Genomic DNA, 20,596 nt, shown 5'->3' with positions numbered 1-20,596 from the left:
TGCCACCACAGTCTCCAGATGGTGGTCATCTGCTATTGCCACTCATTCATCTGCTGTCCCACTTCTCATGAATCCATTGAAGACCAGACGTGTGTCTGTGAATATGCATATGCTTTTTATGCATTCATGCATAGGTTACTAAAGCATCTCATGAAAGTCTTTGATGTAAAAAATTATCTAAAATGAAAGCAGTCCTTAAGAAAAGTGTTTGTAGGATTTATTTTATTTTCTGTTCTATTTGAAACAAAATAGAAGAGAACTGTAAATGTCACTGAATAATATCTGAGCACCACAAGAGATCATCTGTTATTCAAATACAATCCTCTAGGGTTTGGAACTTTTACTTTCCGGTAGTGATCAGCTTTGTGATTAGAAATCTCTCAAAGGGGAAGGAAGGAAAGACAAGGATTTCCACTCCTCAGTTCCATAATGTGCTTGGCAGAGTTCTCAATCACAAGAGTCGACGTGGGCTGCAAGAATAGTTAAGTGTTCCGCATGATCTGCATTATTTGCTTAGAGGCGACAATAGAAGAACAACAAGGAGAAGTAGGTGCAAAACATGTCATAGGTCTGTATGTTGCGTAGGTATTGAGCAAAGAACACTGACACACTAAAGCTCCATCTGTTCATCCTACTGTATAGTATTACATATAGCTGAGCTCAGAGGTATCGGAGCGTGTGCTCCTCTGGTAGTCCCTTTAGTCCTCTGTATATGGCGTAGAAGAATGGACTAAGTTATAACAGGGAGATCACATGGACATTTCTTCTTATGCCACTTCAATGTGAGTGGTGCAGCCCCACTGTGTGTAGGTGTCTCTTGCTTTGAGGTGAAAAGTGAACACGGCTTATTCATTTCGGTAGGAAACATCTGTTGTTAAAACTGGTTACAGCAGAATACAGCGCAGTTCGACGCAATACATGTCAGATTTCTCTAGAGGATGTGACAACAGCCAGTGAGAAACTTGAATCATAATTCAGAATGCCGAAGTGTGAAGACAATTGCAAGTTAATGTCAATCATCCACCACACAACTCTGCAATCACTGTACAAGTAAATACTGGGTTTGTTTTTTTTTTCTGTGATGTTCACAAGAAGATGTATTGTTCCCTGAAGCCATGTCTATGACATCCCGTATACCTCAAATTTCCCCACAATATTCTTTCCTTTGCTGAAGGGCTAAACCAGAAATAGGGACAAAGATTGGAACCCTCCATCAATATTTCACAAACACTTGTATGATTACAGAGGCCATGGATTATGTGGCATGAATCAGAAAGAACTTAGGATGTTTAATAAATTACTAAATATCTTCATTTTTCAGATAATTATGACAGCTTTATAATCATCACACATTAATCACAATATACAATACACAGTAAATCAGCTGTCTCTTTTTCACAGTTCGACTACAGTCTGTGATGAGGTTGAGCGGTAAAAAAAAGAAAGACATCTCTTGTATAAATCTTTTCCTTCCAGACAGGTCAGAAGGCCTCTATTGTGCCTCCACCACAGACCTGTGTGGTATGCCGTGTGAGATATCGCTGGATTGACTGTCATACCGAAGCAGCATAATTGGGTTTGTGCAGAAAGGCAACAGTAAACATAAATGGAGCAGCGCAAAATGGCGGTGTGGATTGACCTTCCATGTGGATGCCTTGGGCACCTTGCTGTGCAAGCTGTCATCTGCCACTCTTTTTTTTCCGAGAGTAATCAGATTTTTGTTCCCGCTGTGCTTTGCATGGAGGGCACCTTACCAAGAGATCACAGGTTACCTGTCTAATCAGAGTCGTCCGTATTTTTCCAAAAGATAAGGCCAAATGAGCAGTGACACAAGCTTGCACCACAATCTTAAGTAGTGATTACTAAATATGTCCAGCAAGGATAAAGCATGAGGACTACTTGGCTTTTTTAGACGCTGGGACACTTTTATATTTTGTGGTCAATCAAGGAAACCTGATCAATAAGCGTACCCTCAAGAAAGCACCTTCGGAGAGTTTAGGGGTTATTTGAGAAACCTTTAGTGTTGCTTAGAAGCAAAGATAACACTCGACTAGAGTCATGGTCTAGTAGGAGCATGGCTTTCAGATAGAGCTTTTTTGCCTACCCATCTGAGTGAATGTAAATCCTGTTCGTCTGTTCTGTTGTATTGTCATCACATATTAAGGTCGAACACTGATAGGTTTTGCAGCTTCAATTACTCTAGCAGACGTGGATGAATTCTTTAAGAACCAAATCCCAAAGTATGAAAATGTAACTTTATTACTATATGAAATCAGCAATGTTAAAGTTACTTGAATATTCAAGTTGGAAATGTTCAGTGTACAAACTTAACATGAACATAAATGAGAGGTAAAAAAAAGAATATTATTCTATTTCAACCCCGTTTCCAAAAAAGCTGGGATGCTGCGTAAAATGGAAATTAAAACAGAATGCATTTAAACCCTGTATTCAATAGAAAGTAGTACAAAGACAACTTTGGAACTGAGACATTTTATTGTTTCTTGAAAAATACAGTATATGCCCACTTGGAATTTGATGCAAGCAACATGTTTATAAAAAGTTGGGACAGAGACAACAAAAGATTGGAAAATTGTGTAATGCTAGAAAACTTAATATGGTGGAACATCACACAACTAATTAGGTCAATTGGCAAACAAGTCAGTAAAATTATTGGGTATTAAAATATAATTTCAGAGAGCATAGTCTGTAAGAAGTTAGGATGGGGAGGGGTTCACCACTCTGTTAAAGGCAAATAGTGCAACAATTTAACTTTTCTAAAAGTAAAATTGCAAAGGGTTTGGGGATCATATCATATATGATAATGTACATAATATAATTAAAATATATTCTGAAAAGCATTGTCTGTGAACAAATAATGTCACAGCATCCACAAATGCAAGTTAAAACTCTACCATGCAAAGAAGAAACCATACATAAACAAGATCCAGAACCCCCTCCACCTTCTTTGGGCCCAAGCACATTTAATATGGACTGAGGCGAAGTAGAAAACTGTCCTGTGGTCTGACAAATAAAAATTATATATATATTCTTTTGGGGGGAAATGGATGCAGCGTCCCCCGGATTATAGAGGAGAGGGAGCATCCAGCTTGTAATCAGCACACATTTCAAAAGCCAGCATCGGTGATGGTATGGGGGTGCGTTAGTGCACATGACATGGGTGACATTAATGGGTGGACCATTAACGCTGAACAATATATACAGTTTTTGGAGCAACATAGGCTGCCATCCAGAAAACATATTTTTCAAGGAAGGCCTTGTTTATTTCAGCAAGACAATGCCAAACCACATTCTCCAAGTATTACAACAGCATGGCTCTGTAGTAAAAAAGTCTGAGTGCTAAACTGGCCTGTCTGCAGTCCAGACCTGTCATCCACTGACATTTTTCCATAACGAGAAAACATTTCACATTCAAAACTACAACAATTAGTCTCCTCATTTCCTAACGATTACAGAGTATTCTTAAAATAGGAGATGCAACACATTGATAAACAAGTCCCTGTCCCAACCGTTTTGAAACTTGTTGCTGGCATCAAATTCAAATGTTCTCAGTTTCTCAGTTTCAACATTTCAAATCTTGTCTTTGTACTATTTTCAATTAAATATAGGGATAAATGATTGGCACATTCTTTTTTTATTTGCATTTTACACAGCATCCCAACATTTTCCTAATAGGGTTGTAAAAAAAGTGCAAAATTGAAACTCACCTATCACAATCAGGATATTCTTGGAAATTACACTCTGAGTTTCCTCAAAGACACTTTTCTGAAGAGTTTCTCAAGGAATCTTTCTGAAAATTCTGGTATGGCAGTTTTTAGAAACCGAAAAGGTTCTTCCAGGTACCTCTACTTCTAAGTGTAGATGAGGAAAATGTTCAGATATGTGATGGGCACTAGAAAGCTCACTTTCAATTTCAGGGCCTGCATAGGGAGGATTATTGTGGATGATTTCAATGCAAAGGTGTCGGTCTCAAACCACATACATGGTAGGATCCGTTCCTGACTCAATTAAGAACTCAATCAGATCCTTTTCAATCACCCTTTAGAGTATTTTCGGGTGCAAATTTGGATGTAACTTGGACTTCTGTGACTCCTTGCCCATTGCATCTAATCTCCACTCAATCTCCATCAGCCTGTATGTGGAGTATTAATGGGACGCTTTAATGGCCCTTACGCATGGTTTACAATGGCACTTTATGATGGATGTTAGGGGACTTAATTAGGAATAACGAGGCCGTTATTGGGATATAATTCCCAACCATGAGAATGAAATGAGCTAGAGAGTCATAGACCCATAACCTTTAAAAATGTGTATCTAAGGTAGGACGATACCTTAGCTGTTACAACAATTGTTCTTAAACGGATTATAATCATTCTATCCCATGTATATAGCGATTTTTAGATTTCATCTTTTCTTTTCACCCACTATATAGTATATAGAAATATACAGCAGTTACGGTGGGTATGAGCCACCTCTTCTTTCAGAGGAACTACAGAGAAAATGTATTGAATATTTAGCAAGATGTTGGGAGAGGAATTAAGGCAAGCCAAGTCACATTAATCTACTGTGTTACAGGTTTCATGATGGTCTAAACCAGTGTTTCACAACCCTGCTCCTGGACCCCCCCCCCCTGCCCTAATATACCTGATGTAGCTCATGAAGGACTTGATAATGAGCTGAATTTGAATCAGGTGTGACAGACCAGTGCAGGGGGGCGCCCAGGATCAGGGTTGAGAAACACTGGTCTAAACCAAAATAAATACCTTTAGATTGTCCTATTCAGCAGTTAAATTATTGTGGCTGCGGGCTAATATTGTAAAAATAATATATTTCTTTAAGGTAAGTTGGGCCAATAATAAGTTGAGAAAAGCTTTCCTGCAAGTATGTGCAGTCAAGGTAGCTAGGACGTATCCATGAAAATCATTTGAAATTGTTATAAAAAACAGATCTAAATCAAAATAATTATGTAAATGTACACCAATCTGCCTTAGCATGAAGTAAATAACACTGATAATCTCGTTATCATGGCACCTGTCAGTGGGTGGGGTATATTAGGCAGCAAGTGAACATTCTGTCCTCAAAGTTGATGTGTAAGAAGCAGGAACAATGGGCAAGAGTTAGGATCTGAACGACTTTGACAAGGGCCAAATTGTGATGGCTAGACGACTGGGTCAGAGCATCTCCAAACCTGCTGCCCTTGTGGGGTGTTTCCGGTCTGCAGTGGTCAGTACCTATCAAAAGTGGTCATTATTTCTGTTGACACGTTGATGGAAAACAGAGCTTACTGTGCGTGGGCTTGTACATTTGGTGACAGCATCCCCAGAGTGTCAGGTAAGGGCATGTAAGAATTGCCCCCATATCCTGATTGCAGATGGGACTGCTGTTAGTTGAGTTTACATGTGTGATTTTGTAGATAATAAAAAAATAAGAGGTCATCATCTAAGACGTTTACATAGGTATCATAAATCGGTGCAACATGTTTAAATGTTGGTAATACTTGTTTCTTATTTGTGGTTTGTCTATGTTTCGCAGGGTAGTCCCTGAGGCTTCTTCGATAGCTTGTATTTCTGTATGTCAACAGAAAGTTAAGGTATGGAAGTAGTTTATGCAAGAGAGTTTTCTTTTTAACAAAAAGCATTCAAAGGATTGACCCTACAGTATGAGACTTCAAAGAGCACAAAGGCTACTTTCAGATGAAGAGTGCAGTGATGTGTGCCAGAACTATTTTCTGTAATGAAATGTAATGCACTATGATAAACTGTCTGGTGGCTTCAATTTGGTGGCAGTTGCATTTCTTTACATAATATTGCTATGGTCTAATACCGCATTGAAAATCCACTAAAATATATGTATTCTGCTGTTTAACAGAAGGCATGACATTTACTTACAAGACTAACTAACGTTATTTTTGAAATTGATGCCTAGATGTTTACAAGTGGAGACAATATCAACAAACCTTTGGTTATGAACATATGCATAAATCGTCATATACATTTTGATGAGATTTTGAAAATACATTATTTATTTTATTTATTTTACTTACATTTAAAGAGCAATATTTCAATTGTATGCTCCAAGAGGAAGCTAACTGAATTGCAGCAAAAACACTTAAACTGCAAACAAATTCTCCCCAGTTCAGTCCAGTCACTACCAAATTCAATTTTGTAGACAATCACCTTCTCCAGTCAATTTCCATAATCTTGTAATGGTTGGTTATGAAGGGAAAAATGGGAATCACCACTGAATGTAAATTATAAAACTAACGTTAATTCACACTCAAGCTTAAGTTTAACTTTTAGTCGACTTGCTTAAAGAAACTGTATGCATATATATATATATATATATATATATATATATATATATATATATATATATATATAAAGATATGGGTTTCTGCCAAAGGCAGTAAAGGCAGATTGAAGCTCGATAATTGCCTGGTCAGCCACGGGGGCAGAAGCATAAGCAGCAGTGCCATCTGCATAGAGATAAAATGTAACATTTTATAGACCAATATTTGTAATGGAAGTAATGAAAATACCCGGACCAAGAATCGATTGCAAAGGTTCAACCATTGTTCTGCCCAGAGAACCTGATTTAACACCATCAGTATTTACACATTGTTCTGTCTGATTAATATTTTTTTTAATACCAGCTACATGTGGCCTGGTTCAGGACAATTGATTCAAGCCTCTGAATAAGTGAAAGGTGATGCCCACTTTCCAAATCCTTAGACTAGTCAATAAAAAGGCTGCAGTCTTCTTGCCCATACAATTAAAAACACTATTAAAAACAATTGTAGATGCTGAGACAATAGCATGAACAGAAGCATGAACAGATTTGAAACCTGATTACCATGCATTCAGAATACATTTTAGAAGCATCTGTGTTAAGTATGTATCTGGGATTCTGAATAGTTTGCTATGCTGTTTTAAAATGGGGTAATCATTCTTTTAGTCACCCAGGTCAGCACCTTTGTGAATGGATGACTGCCTAGTAACTTTTTAGACCCTGCGGATGGAACCAGAAATAAAAGTACGGTTAGAAACGTCTTAAAGATATCACAATCAGATGAGCAGTAAGATGTTGTCTGAAAGGAGCAAGGACATCTGTCAGTGTATTTTTATATTTAGAGAAAGGCATCTAGAACTTCATAAGTATAAGTTAAACAATCACTAAAAGTTCACTGATTTCTGTCAAGCCAACTGGAGGATAAGAAAGGAAAGAGCAGTCTACTGTCAGTCCGTGGTCAACCAAAAAAAAACATAATTTACCAAATGTTCTCACTAAAGATGCTGGTGTCTCACAGACAGTGAAGAAGAGGAATGGCCATGATTCAGTGTATTAACTCTTTTCCAAAATGTGGACTGATCATCAGCACAGTTTGAGAATTTTTAAAGTGGCTGAATGCATCTTCTTATTTAGGAAAATGCATCTGTTTCTGAATCCATTTAAAGCTTCAAATTGCCTGCAGTTTTCAACTGTTTTTCATTTCAATGCATGCTCTGGGTTTTTGGCGCTGTTGTCAATGCTTGATCACTGTTTATTTGTGAATGAATGTGGCTTTGATTATAGCCAGTGTCACCCATCCACTGACATCCCCACACATCACTGCATCCCAGGCGCAACCTTGTTGCTGGGCTATGAGGTCGGACAATCCTATGTTTATATTACAAAACAAAAAGTTGTTGTGAATCAGTTAAATATGTTTTATAAAAAACAGATTGACATTGTTTAAAAAGTTGTAATATGTAATTCATTACAGAAACTGTAAGACTCAATTTAATATATGCGCACAATGTACTCCATACCCAGGTTAAATTGTACCGTGAAACTACTTCTTTCGGACGAGCTACACAGACTCAACCTTCGTTGGGAACTGGAAATGGTCCCAAGGTTTATGAGGACAAACATTCTCACACACAGTAGGAAGGTTTTAAAAATCTGTCTTAGTATTAACACTTGTAGATAATCATATTGGTGAAAAATGTTGCTCTCTACTGTGTACAACAGCAGCTGTTGGATGGGGAGCCGTCCTTCCTACTCTCTATGCTCTGGAGAAAGAAAATACATTCTGCAGCTACTGCTGTCAGAAATGTTTATCTGAAAATATCTATCTGCAATGTCAACACAGTCAATGTGCCGTCGGAAACCTCAAGCATGACATATTTTGGTAGGGTAATCTAATGCCCTTGCTGTAATAACACCAACACAATAATGAAATAATCTATCATGAACACATCAGGCTATGCTGAAGTGAAAGACTAGCTGGTGGAATGGAAACATTGGTTTAAATATCCAGAGGTCAAAGAAAATGTATCAGCGAATCAAGGCTAGGTATGTAAATTCAGCATTTCAAAGGCAGCTCAAGTAAATGCATTATAACACATATATACTGCTGGAAAGTGCTGCTGCTCCAACTCGGTATTTTAAAATGGACTTCTGAAGGTGTGCTCAGTCCTTGGAATCTACACAGTAAGTTTAAATAAAAAAACTGGTTGGCGACTTGATCACTTCCATAAGTATATTGGCTGACACGTTTCAGAGCAAAGCTCTTTCCTCAGAGCATATAAAAAATATATTTTGGCATTTACTTATTGAATAAACACACAGTGATTTATTGAACACAGCAATGATTCAAAAACGAAATGACAAAGAATACATGTGGACTTCTACCACATACCATTACCATAAGGTCTCATCTCCTTCTGTCTTACAACCAGTTACCTAAAACCTACCGGACACTTCAACCTCCCTTCCCAGCAGGGCCGGTATGCAGAGGGACAGCTTGATGGAGTAGAGTGGACCGGGAGAGAGACAGACCAAACGGCTGAGAGACTTCAAGTGTGACACATTACCCTTAGAGCTGGAGCAGAGCCAATCACATGAAACCTATTAGCGGAGGCGTCTGCAGCGCACAGCTCAGTGGCATGACCGCCCCGGTCCCCCTTCCCCACCCCGACGACCCTCTCCCGGTCCCCCTTCCCCACCCCGACGACCCTCTCCCGGCCCCCCTTCCCCACCCCGACTGGTGGTCCCTCTCACCCCGTTTACACCCATTAGGTAAGAGGGAGCACACGGACCAAATGAGGATAATCTGCTACGTCGACGTCGCTCACGCTCCATTAAAGGCGCCCCCGTCTCAAATACAGTGCGTCGATTTACCAATGTGTTTGGGTGGATGTGTTTGATGTGAACATCAGCCTACAGCGATGATAAAAATAGAGGTCGTTTACTCTGACTTTTGAATGCCTACAACGTTGCCAGGAACTAAAATGGATCATAGACTAACCTATATTGCAGGAATATTGTGTGAATAAATGTGGCGTGATTTATTCGATCATTAGTATATTGTCCTTCAGGTTGGATCCTGCACTCCTAAAAAAGAACTAGGTGAAAAGTATGTTCTGCTGCCCTCATGTGGATTTTCCGAAAGCATTGGGGATGTGTCTGCATTTGCATACAGTACATCTGTATTTGCCGGAAGCCCTGTACATAGAAAGGTGTCGAGAAGAGATTACACCTCACCTCTAATACTTGATGATTCCTGTGTGCCGTTTCCCTTCCCACTACAGACCTGAAAAGACCTAAAAACATGTTAACAGTGACTGTAGGGGTTCGTATACTGGAGTAAATGAATCACTCGTGTCACCTGCGCAATAACTAGTATTGGAAGTGGACTGTATCAATTTGACCCAGACAATGTTTGGACTGATGTCACTATCACGGAGTGAAGCGGCGGCCTACCTTGACACCTGACCAAACTCCCCTATCGTGTACATCCTGTAGCATACCTCATGACGTCTCATTCTGTATGGAGATAGCTACCTGGTCTAGGAATGACTAATCGGCTTACTAATATCTGTTGTCGGTGAAGTCTCTAATCTGCAGCTTTCTGCTCTGGCTGTCGGTGTGTTGGTATGTGTGGTTAATCTCTAATGGTGACAGGCTTTAGATGATTGGAAGGTGAGGTAGATCAGTGTGCCATTTATGGATGACGTCCTAAGATACATGGTGAATTAAGCCTTTATTTTGCTCTGTTGTATGAGAGGAATGCTATTTCTGTGTTAATATGCTCGTGGTCCTGTAGATTAAGGTTATTTACAAATCTGACCATGTTGTCCCCACACTTTTTAGTTGTTTTTTGAAGTGTGGTTACATAAATTCATTAAACTGTTTTTGTCTAGTGTGCTTAATTTAGTTATCTTTTGATTTATTCACACAGTACAACATTTGGATTTGAATCTTCAGACGTAATTTCGGTCTCATCATTGGACTACAATTGCTGTAATCAGTGTAAGGTGTTTACTGTTGACTGAAAGATGATTAACAAGTATTTACACTGATCCTTGAAATACACTGGAAATACCATAAACATAGCATTGTGTTAATGTTTACTCTGTTTATTAATACTATGTAATATGGCACTGAACCCAACATCTGTACACAAATGATAACTAATTTTCTCCTTCTAAAAGCATTCTATTGAGACGTTTCTGACTGTTCTTGAAAAAGCAGCTTGAAGCTGTCAGGGCCTGTGCTACGATAACAACCTGAGGAGGGGAATGACACCTTCACAGTGTCAGATGAAAATAAATCAAATTCTCCCAGGCCTACTGTATGGAACAGATAGGCTTCCATTTCTGCCCCCACAAACATCCCACCATATTAACTTATTCAAATAAGAGGTCAAGTCACAGCATTTGAGTCCAGACTTGTCTCAAAGAGCACAGCTGAATGAGAGAAAATGGAGGTGATTGTACTTTGGAATTAATGCTTTCTAATCTCCTCATCCATTCCATTCAGTCGTAATGAAAAAGTGAGAAAAGGTGGCAGAGAAAGAGGAGACCGTCTGCAGACAGTAAATGTGCTTCGTGCTGACTTACTGACCTGATGTAATGATACTGAAGGCCAACATGTCTCCTAAAGGAAGTCTTTATGAAACTGTCAGGGGTCGTGGCCTTTTCATTGACCTTTTCCCCTTTTTTTCTAGCCATTTCCTTTCAGCAATCAGGACCCCAATCATAGAGGTGAGGGGTCACCTGCTGATTTCTGTGTCACTTGAACCTCCTTATCAGCACTGTAAAGTGTGTGCGCTGACCATTTCAGTGCCCCTATTTGATGTAAATCAGACTTGATGGCATGTTCATATTATTCCGAGCCTGACTGATTGGGGCTTATGGCAAAGGTTAACAGCGGGAGCCAGAGCCCACTGATATATACTAGCAGTGTAGTATACACTAGTAAGCAGTGTACCTTTTTCACCTGCAAGGTGATCCAAACTTTGTGATTCACCCACCCTAGCAGCACTCAGATAGTGTCCTTACTTTTAAGTGCTTTGCTTTGTTGGAATCTTTCTTTTAAAATATCTCCTTTTTTAGACCCTCTAGAAGAGAGGTCCCATGCTGTGCAGCAGATTGAAGACAACGCATTTGGAAATCAACTGCATGGCTAGGTAATTTGGCTAATGGACTAATCTGAGCCCAACTTTGTAAATGAGGGTTTTATGAGGTGACTCTGGGAAAACATTTCACCAATGTCATGGATGATAAACATGAAATTGAGCAATCACATTGAGAAACTCTACAGTGCTTGAGAAAGAAGTGCCGGCCTTGTGTCACTGTTAATAATGACACAACATTAAATGTAGTCTATGGTTGAATTTCACTTATACGCCTATAAAATCCAGGATAACATGTAGAATGAAGAAAATGATAAGCAAATCAGCTGTAGAACAGCTTCATTTTTATTCTTCTATTATAGCATAATAAGCAATATTGCACGCAGAAGGACACACACAAGTTTACTTTACAGAATGTGTTTTGTGTGCAATGTGTAATTTTAGACCACGCTTTGGCCTTGGTGATTAATGATTGCTCCAATGTTAGCCATCTTCCAGGACAATCTGTACCCAATGCCTTTGTCCTCCAAGGGTTTGCAGCTGACCTGAAACACTGAAAACTACCAATGCCATTTACAAGTATTGTTAACATGCCATTCATTTGTACACCACAAGTTCACCTTTGTTACATCCATCAACTTGAAAATATATTTAAAAAATAAATAAATTGCCAAATGCCTTAAAACGTGTGAGATTGAGCGCACACATCATTCAGTCAAACCTACTTCCATTGCCACAATCTCTTAAGATCAAATGTAGTCTTGTGTATACTCTCCACATAACAGGCTGTTGCACTGGGCGAAGCGACAGAGAACAATATGTCGGTTTTTATTTAGAACTAACTAGCAGTGTGATGCATGAGGACAGGCTTGGTGACTGCAATGCCTTAGAGAAAGACCCCAATTGTCTCATCTGGAGGTCAAAGCACTCTCAATGTAAAGCCCAGTATATTCTTTGTTTACCTGCTGACTCTGGATATTGCAGATCCGTGTCCAGTCCTTTAGCGATCAGCCGGTGGATTGGCAGGTAAAGTGGCTTCGCTGTGTACATGGGCGTCACATCAAGGCCATACTGTCCTTAACCTCATGTCTACCTGAGCTGCATACATTTGGTTGTAGTGCTTTCAGTATCAAAGATATCCACATGACTTCTGGCTTTTTTTGGACATTGTTGAGGAGGGTGCTGAGTATGAACACAGGTGTTTTTAAGTATTACCACACATACAGAGAAAAGCATTTATGTAATCATTTAGCACAATCTATTTATTTTTTTTACTCAGAAATAATAGAAAATATAGAATACAGTACATAGTTGAGAATTATTTTAGATTCTATTGACAAAATCTGTATTCTGGCAATTGATTTAAAAAAAAAACTAACTTTTCTCGCAATTGTAGTTTGAAATGTGCAAAGATAAACTGGCAGCCACGACCAATCATGGAAATATTGATGGCACTTGCAATTCTAGTCAGGACAGGCAGACACTGCAAGTGTACCCATGAGTTTAACAGTCAAATTGTAGGGGTAAGAGGTGCCAAAACCATTCTGAAGATAATATGTAATTGGCTCAATGTTACAATCTGTTCTATATTTGGTACACGTGCTCCCCAAATTGTGTTCCTCCCGACCGTAGGAATGTGCATTTGTGATGAAATGTACTGCATAGCAATTTAGAAACATTTAATCCTCTGTGGCTAAATTATGCTCTCTGGTGAACTTTAAATGGTTTTATCTATGTCTGTTAAGAGAGGATTCATATCTTTTTTTTTTTACAGAATGTATTTTTTTTTTCATTTTATCGTAGGGGGCTGCAGCACCTCGAGTACCCCTATATCCCGTGGCTATGCGAATGGGAAAATAATGACTTCTAGTAAAAGATAGTCATGTACAGAGGGTAATGACAATTTGATGTTGAATGTTCAAACAAATCACTTCAAATTGCTCTAAGTGTCTGTTATTCTCTACATTAGTTCAAATGCCATTTCTATTATCTTCTGGCCTTTTTGTAATGTAGGAACTTTTTAATGACAATTGAATTATTCTGTTAAGTTTTGAAAGACTTACAATAATTCATCATTATGGGTTCAATGGTGCTGAGGACTTACTGTTCTTTACTATTGAATGCATTGACTGTATTGATGAACAACTGCAATTCATTTTAAGACCCAACGGATATCATGAACGATTGAAACAAGTTATTTATACGGATACAATACAAGCCTTAAACAGCCAGAGGGTGTTTTAGGCTTTGCCATTTCAATTTTGGGAACATATTGACTTCAAGGTGGACCCAGCTAATTGATGTAGATGCAGAAAGTAAACAGCATAGGGGGTCATATTCCCTGACAACTAAAACCGTTCAACCGTGATGCACAACTTCACCTCTGTTTTGGCCCAATGGCTTCCACGCTGTAACAGCGTGAAGTGAACCCGGGCACATACTGTGTGACTGAATCAGAGCCAAGTCTTGCATCTTGCGTGACTTGGCTCATCCCAAGATCTATATGCCGTTGCTCTTGGAAAATCAACTGAGCTCAGTCTACCTTTAAGTCTAAGTAAACAGCCAAATGACTGTCAGTTCTGAAGCCATGAATGTGGCTGAATAGTGGGGAACCTGGAGAGTGACAGGCTCTATGGGGAAAGACCCCTGGGGAGAGCGGGGCAACGGGGGGGATGCTGCAGGTGTTGCTCCGACGGCAGACGGACCGTAGTTTCCTGCCACTCAAGTGGCTGCTTGCCCTTGCAGGTGGGCCTCGTCTGTTTTCCTGTGCCCCTACCCCCGGGAACTCCCCACCTCCTCTCACGAGTCAGAAGGCCACCAGCAGCTAAGGCCCGAGCCCTACCTGTCAGACACATCCAACATATTAACACCGGCAGAAATCCACAGAAGGATCGGTGTTCATGGAGACATTCCTTTCTTCTTTCCTGCTGTGATCCAAAGTTACTGTTTATATCTGAAATCCTGTGTTCAGCATTTGTCCATGTTTATTTAGTTTTCTCTATTCAGCATTTCAAGGAAGAAAATTGTTGTGTCTGTGTAAATACTGTGTGCAGTTTATAATGCATGTAAAATGTATGTATGTAGCATGAGTGTATTTTGTTTACTTGTTTGTGCAAAAAAACTGATTCCCATTCGCTAATAGCATTTGTCATCTTTGAGGACAGACTGAGGTATCACATTCTAGCCATGCCTTTACCTGACCATACTGCTAAAACCCACTCATTTACATTTAGAGTGAATGCACACTGCTACTGGTTCTGTGCTGCTTGGACAAAGCCTCTACTTGCTGTTGTCGTAGCAGAGAATGAAACAATAGTAATTTGTGTTGGGTGTGAATCTTGACACCCTAATTTGGAAGTATTTTGGGTGCATTACTGGGCAAATACCCTTTTATTGGAGGGGACGTACAGATGTAGGTTAATTCTAAAATCCTAATCTCAATACGGCTAAACTAGAAAACCATGAATTAGTTTGAAATGTGTGAAAACCGGGAAAAGACAAGAGCATAATTATTTTACATTTGAAAAACAAAAAGCATGCCAATATTATGAACAGCATCTTAAGCCCTGCATTTAGCAGGTTGGTTTATTTAACCTGTACCATTTTGACTGTGCTGGGTCCTAGGCAACTGCAAAAACAGCCGTCATGCCGAATGACCGCCCTCCTGCCTCTCACAAATGAAATAGGAATTACTCTGAGGAAATCAACATGTCAACCTGTCAATGCAGAGGGATTGAAAATAATTTCCATGGCAGACAAGTACACTGCAGATAGAAGACCAATGCGCTGTCTAGTAACATTGACAGGACATAATGTGAGTCCTTTATTTTTGGTTCCGTCATCTCTGTGGTTTTTAATGTCGTCTGCTGTAACATTAGTTGCATAACTTAGTAAATTAGTTGTATAACCAAGTTTGTAAGTGTGGTTGGTAATGGCATGGTGGACATATTATTCCTCTATGTGGTAACTGCAGTCATCATAGGTTTTCTGTGGGTTATTAATCAAATAGGGTGTGAACTAGAAAATCAATTGCAAGTGTCACAGATTAAATTGTACACATCATTGTACACGTCCCTTGACGCAGATGAGGTGAAAAAATCCTGTTCTACTGTAGACTGTAAAAATGAAAAACCACACAGGTAGACTGCCCAGGAAATAGCATGTGGTCTTAGAATGTGAAGCACATACAAACAGAGGAGGATCAGGATCAGGACAGTGACAGGAGATCCACTGTTCACCTTAGCAACAGCCCTGAATGGTAAAGAAAGCTGTACAACATTGGAAAATGCTATATTAATTGCCATAAATTAGGTTGAAATCACATTCATGTCAACTTAACTGGCAGCATGATAGATCATATTCTACATCACTACCAATATCCAACTTTAACTTAAAGAATATAAAACTATGTTGCTGATTTAATTGTGCCGCCCTTGGCGGATGACAGAAGTTTTCATTTTGTAGTCCGCCCTGACCGTTAAAGCACAAGTTCAAGTTGTTTCAGACCTGAGTGGAAATCGAAGTGGTGTGTCTTTTTTCACTACTATTTTGAATTTATGCTTGTGAATATCGACGCTGCTCCTGCCTTGCCCCAAGCGAAAGGACAAAAATCTTCTTCAGTTTACAGTAGCTCATTCTCTCCCAAAATAAATAAAAGAGATGTAAATTAGTTTTGCCTCGTCGATATTGGCATCTACAATATTACTTAGCAGGCAATTTTGTGCCTTTTGTTTAAGTAGCATAGAAGAGCTGCATGTAGATGCTTGTATCAAATTTGAATTTCAGCACATTGGCTTTGTAGCTAAAACAAAAACATGATTCCACTTCTTTGACATCTCCGTCAGGCATCCAGTAGGTTATTGGTAAAACATGGTAACATTAACATGTCATATTTCAAGTCACATAACACAGCTTTTAAATCAGAAATGAATGTATTTCAATGAGAACTTTTTCTTTATCCTTTAAGCGCTGGACCAAATCTGTTACTGGGGACATTTCCTTGATAGAGACATGATTGGACCCTACTTTAAATTTCTGGACCAAAGCCTGTATTATACCCCTGAATGAAAAGAAAAAGAAAGCTGCACATATAACTTGGCGTGATATAGCCTTAATGTCGTTCAACACTTGTTTAGAACTGAGACACCAAAGTGGGGTTGTTTGCCTTCCAAAACCAACATCTGATTACCTCTTACTACATTGTTTGTCAATTTTGATTTGCGGTTTACAGAGGAATTAAACCTGACTTGAATAGATAATCCGTTTTTTGTCAGTGCTTTATTGAATGTACTGGGGGGAAAAAAAGTTAAAAAAAAAACAAGAAACCTTTTCACAATATTAGCATTATAAGAAAAACTGAAATTTCAGTGAAATATATATTAATGTTATATCTTTTAAAATAATCAATCAAACTTCTTACTATTTTTTTTCTTTTTCCCCATTCATATAACACAAGATGTCTGTGAACTTTAGTGAATAAACAATTTGTGACTTTAGCAACACAATTAGATTTTTATTTAATACTAATAAGATACGGTCTAGAGCTTTGGCTGTATGTTCTAGTGGCTGTAAGTTTCTAAATTCTTAGTGAAATGCAGTCTGTTAAATAAAGTCAACATTAAACATGAAAGAGAAAGTACAAATAACAATTCTACCAATATTACACAATGGCAAATCAATAATGCAAATTGATCTATATTTGTACAGGATATGCAGTGGACTCTGATTCTTCATCAGACATGGCAGAAGAAAAAACCCCTACCTGAGAGTCAACAGCAGGCTAGACACGAGTGGATGCTCCATGTCTGCGGCCCGCTGCTCTGCTTCTTGTCAAAGAGAGGGGCATTTTTATTTATTTTTTCAAGACTGTTTGCGTCGAAGAAGGAGCTATACAGCTTTCAAACCCCCCACCATGACAGCATTTGATATTCATAGAAAGAGAAAACTGAAAAACTGAAACAGCAGGAACACTGCTTTATGTGTGATATTACATTGTAATTATGATGTGAATGCAGTCATAGAGAAAGCACCGATACACACTTGGGGAAGGCAATAATCGTGTACATTACTTGGTTGAAGGCACTACAAAGCCCACCGCCTATGTGCCAGCTCATCATTTGGCATGATGTAGGATCAGACACACCAGGATGCATCTCTCATTTCCGTAAAAAAAAATAGAAAAAACTCTTCAAGCAGCCTTCATAAGCACCCTCATACTGGGTATTGACAGATCAATTTTGATTTGTATACAGTGTCAATATTTACTCATGTCAATCCATCGACATTGAGGGAATGGATTTTTCTGCGGGATGTTCAGAGAAACTATCAGAATTAGCACTCCATCACTCTCCCAATACGGACAGGGTCCTTCATGCTGACAGAGAGGACTGTATGCTGGCAGATCTACTCTGCCTCTTTTATCAAAGATAAGTAGTATTGATTTACTTTGAGGCTGAAAAGTATTAGTCTTAAGAGCTGACATTTAATAATCTCCGCCTAATCCATGTTTTGCTGAGAGCTACTTGAGATCTTGGTGAGTCTTTTATTCTTTCACCCTCTTCTTCTCTATGCACACTGTGAATGATTACAGTGGCATACTGTAGATGCACCTCTGCACACCTTAGGATAACTTTAATAAATGGTTCTCTGTTTCAGGTTGCCACCTACCACATGCTTTTGCCATCAATTACTGTTCCATTTTGAAAACACATGGCACCATCCACACATCATAACGTACTGTACATTACAAGTGCATATCTATTCAAATGTAAAAAAATGTTGGGGTTTGTTTTGCTCTACCAGCATGTTTGTGTTAGTAAGACTTTGGCCAAAGGGTTGATGTTTTTGAAAGAAAACCACACTAAATTGAGGAAGTTTCCACTATCCAAGACTTGATGAGATTTTATTCCAATTGCCCTTTTACTCTGTTTAGTGTGGTTTTTAATCAATATACTTCCCATACCACACATTTAATGTGGTTTTGAATTAGCAATAAACTCCATTAGAGTGCATTTCTCTCATGACTAACTTCCTGTAAGTTAAAAGGGTGTAAAACCTAATAATATTTCTCCCAACATTTCTCCAGCTAGCTTGCAATGTAAAATCCAATCTTTGTTGCGTGAGAATATCAATCAATCTTACATCACCCTAACTGAGTGGGAAGGAACAATGCAAAAAGCAAAACCTACCTAGTTTCTTTTTGTTATGTAGCATTATTTTGGATGCAACATCACATATATTAAAACAAACTATATTTAAAATATTGCAAAAAAGCATTCCGGCAAATACGACACATCTGTGCATAACAGAATTACAGATGTAATTCCCTGGAGTTTCCTCCAACACAGTTTTTCACCCTCTCCCTCTTCACTCCTCCATCTCTCTTCCCTCCACTCTGGCCCCCATTTGAAGAAGTTAAACCAAGATGTGCTTGAATTTTCTTGCGGTTCTAGATGTTGTGTGCGTTTATTCTTTCATCTACATCATTGCCTCATCATAGGACCAACATCCTGTTTTTACATCTGCTATTGGGGAGAGGTGGACACAATGCCACTAGCCTACTAATGAACTGATAGTGCCTCAATCACTTACTGTTTTCCGGGTCACAGAGGACATAGGGAGGAGGAGACAGGATGTGAAAATGCCCCGTCTTACTGTTAATGAAGTTAAAACTACACCTACCCAATAAACTTCAGTGATCAACATTATATCTCCAGGTGGCATATTACTGACTTTGAGGATTAAGATAACTCCAGCAGTGTCTATGTAATCCAAAATATCTTCCTCACTGTGAACTCATCTATCTTTGTGTCTATTGTGTACTATGAGTCTGTTGACTGTAGGCATGGCCTACGCTAAGGTTTCACAGCAGGGATTGTGTATTCAGGCCCTGCGCCTGTCCATTAAAAAGGTGGAGCCTTCTCTCAGCCGCCCTCGGTGCCCAGTGTCTCAGTGGAGGCCCGCTGAAACACAACACACCAAATGAGATGTGACTTCCAGCGTGATACTGTTCTATTTATACTGGACGACATTGAGCGAGATGCAAAAGCGCTCACCTGCTGCTTGATTAGGTTTGGTGTCTATCCAGTCCGTGGAGGGCTTCACAATTTTCACCCTCAGATTCAAGGGTAGAAGTCGAGCACCCCTCCCCCCAAAGAGAATGAAAACAATGGATAATTATCTAGTGTGAAATTTCATCAAGCCATGTGAGACTCCATCTATGTGATGTGGGAAGCATAGCAAAAAACACGTTCCAGTCTGTGTTTGAGTGTCTGTCTTGGCTTTTGCTTTGACTGCAGGCTGGCTCCCCAGGGTTTGCATGGGGGACCCTCAAATAGGTTGCAAGGGGATATCACAGCAGCCAGTCTCCATCACTCAGCCCTTGTTCTGTTTCTTTTCCCCTTCGATTGATGCTTGCAAATATATATATATATATATGATCATGAGAGTTTTAAGAGAATGGCTGCTGGAGGATTAATGATCAGAGCAGCAAACTTGGCTTTTGCTTGCATCAGGTAATCAATGACGTTCAGCCAGGCAGATGGGAGGCCAGTATAGAGGCTCAGTGAAAACATGCAGAGCAGTAGCGGTGAATAACCTCCCTTCATTTCTCACTAAGACAGACGGCCTGGGCTAACCGAACAGACAAGGTGAAACACTGCTGATACCAGAGTTAAATTACGGGGGCATTACACAATCTAATTATTGTATTCATTTGGGAAGTCAAACACTAGTGCCTTTCTCTACAGCCATTATAGTGAAATCCATTATTTTTGTTGTATTTTCTCATCATTTCGCTATACTTGACGCATTATAATGATCAGCACAAAACTACAGCTATAATAAGATTTGATATGATTAGATAAAGAGCTTATATGACAGAAATATTATGACTGGAGTACAAAGCAGCTAAAAGCGTACATGGACATCTCATCAGGTCTGTTGCAATACTACCCACATTATTTTGGAGAATATTATTGCCAGGTATTTCAATGCTGAGCATCCGGTTCAGCTTTGGCAACCCTGTTTCTGGAGACCCGCAGGATAGGACAGTTTTGGATTTAACCGTCCAGAGAGACAAGGTGTGTGGAATTTAGTCAATTGGTGAACTGACCAGCTGAGCCAGCTGGTCAGTTGGTCAGGTGATTGACTGCGTGTAACACAACTGGACTTCTGGATCGT

The sequence above is a fragment of the Esox lucius genome, chromosome 2, assembly GCF_011004845.1.
Source record: "Esox lucius isolate fEsoLuc1 chromosome 2, fEsoLuc1.pri, whole genome shotgun sequence".
In the NCBI taxonomy this organism is placed as follows: Eukaryota; Metazoa; Chordata; class Actinopteri; order Esociformes; family Esocidae; genus Esox; species Esox lucius.
The sequence above is the reverse complement of the archived record's forward strand: the minus strand, read 5'-3'. Positions refer to the sequence as shown.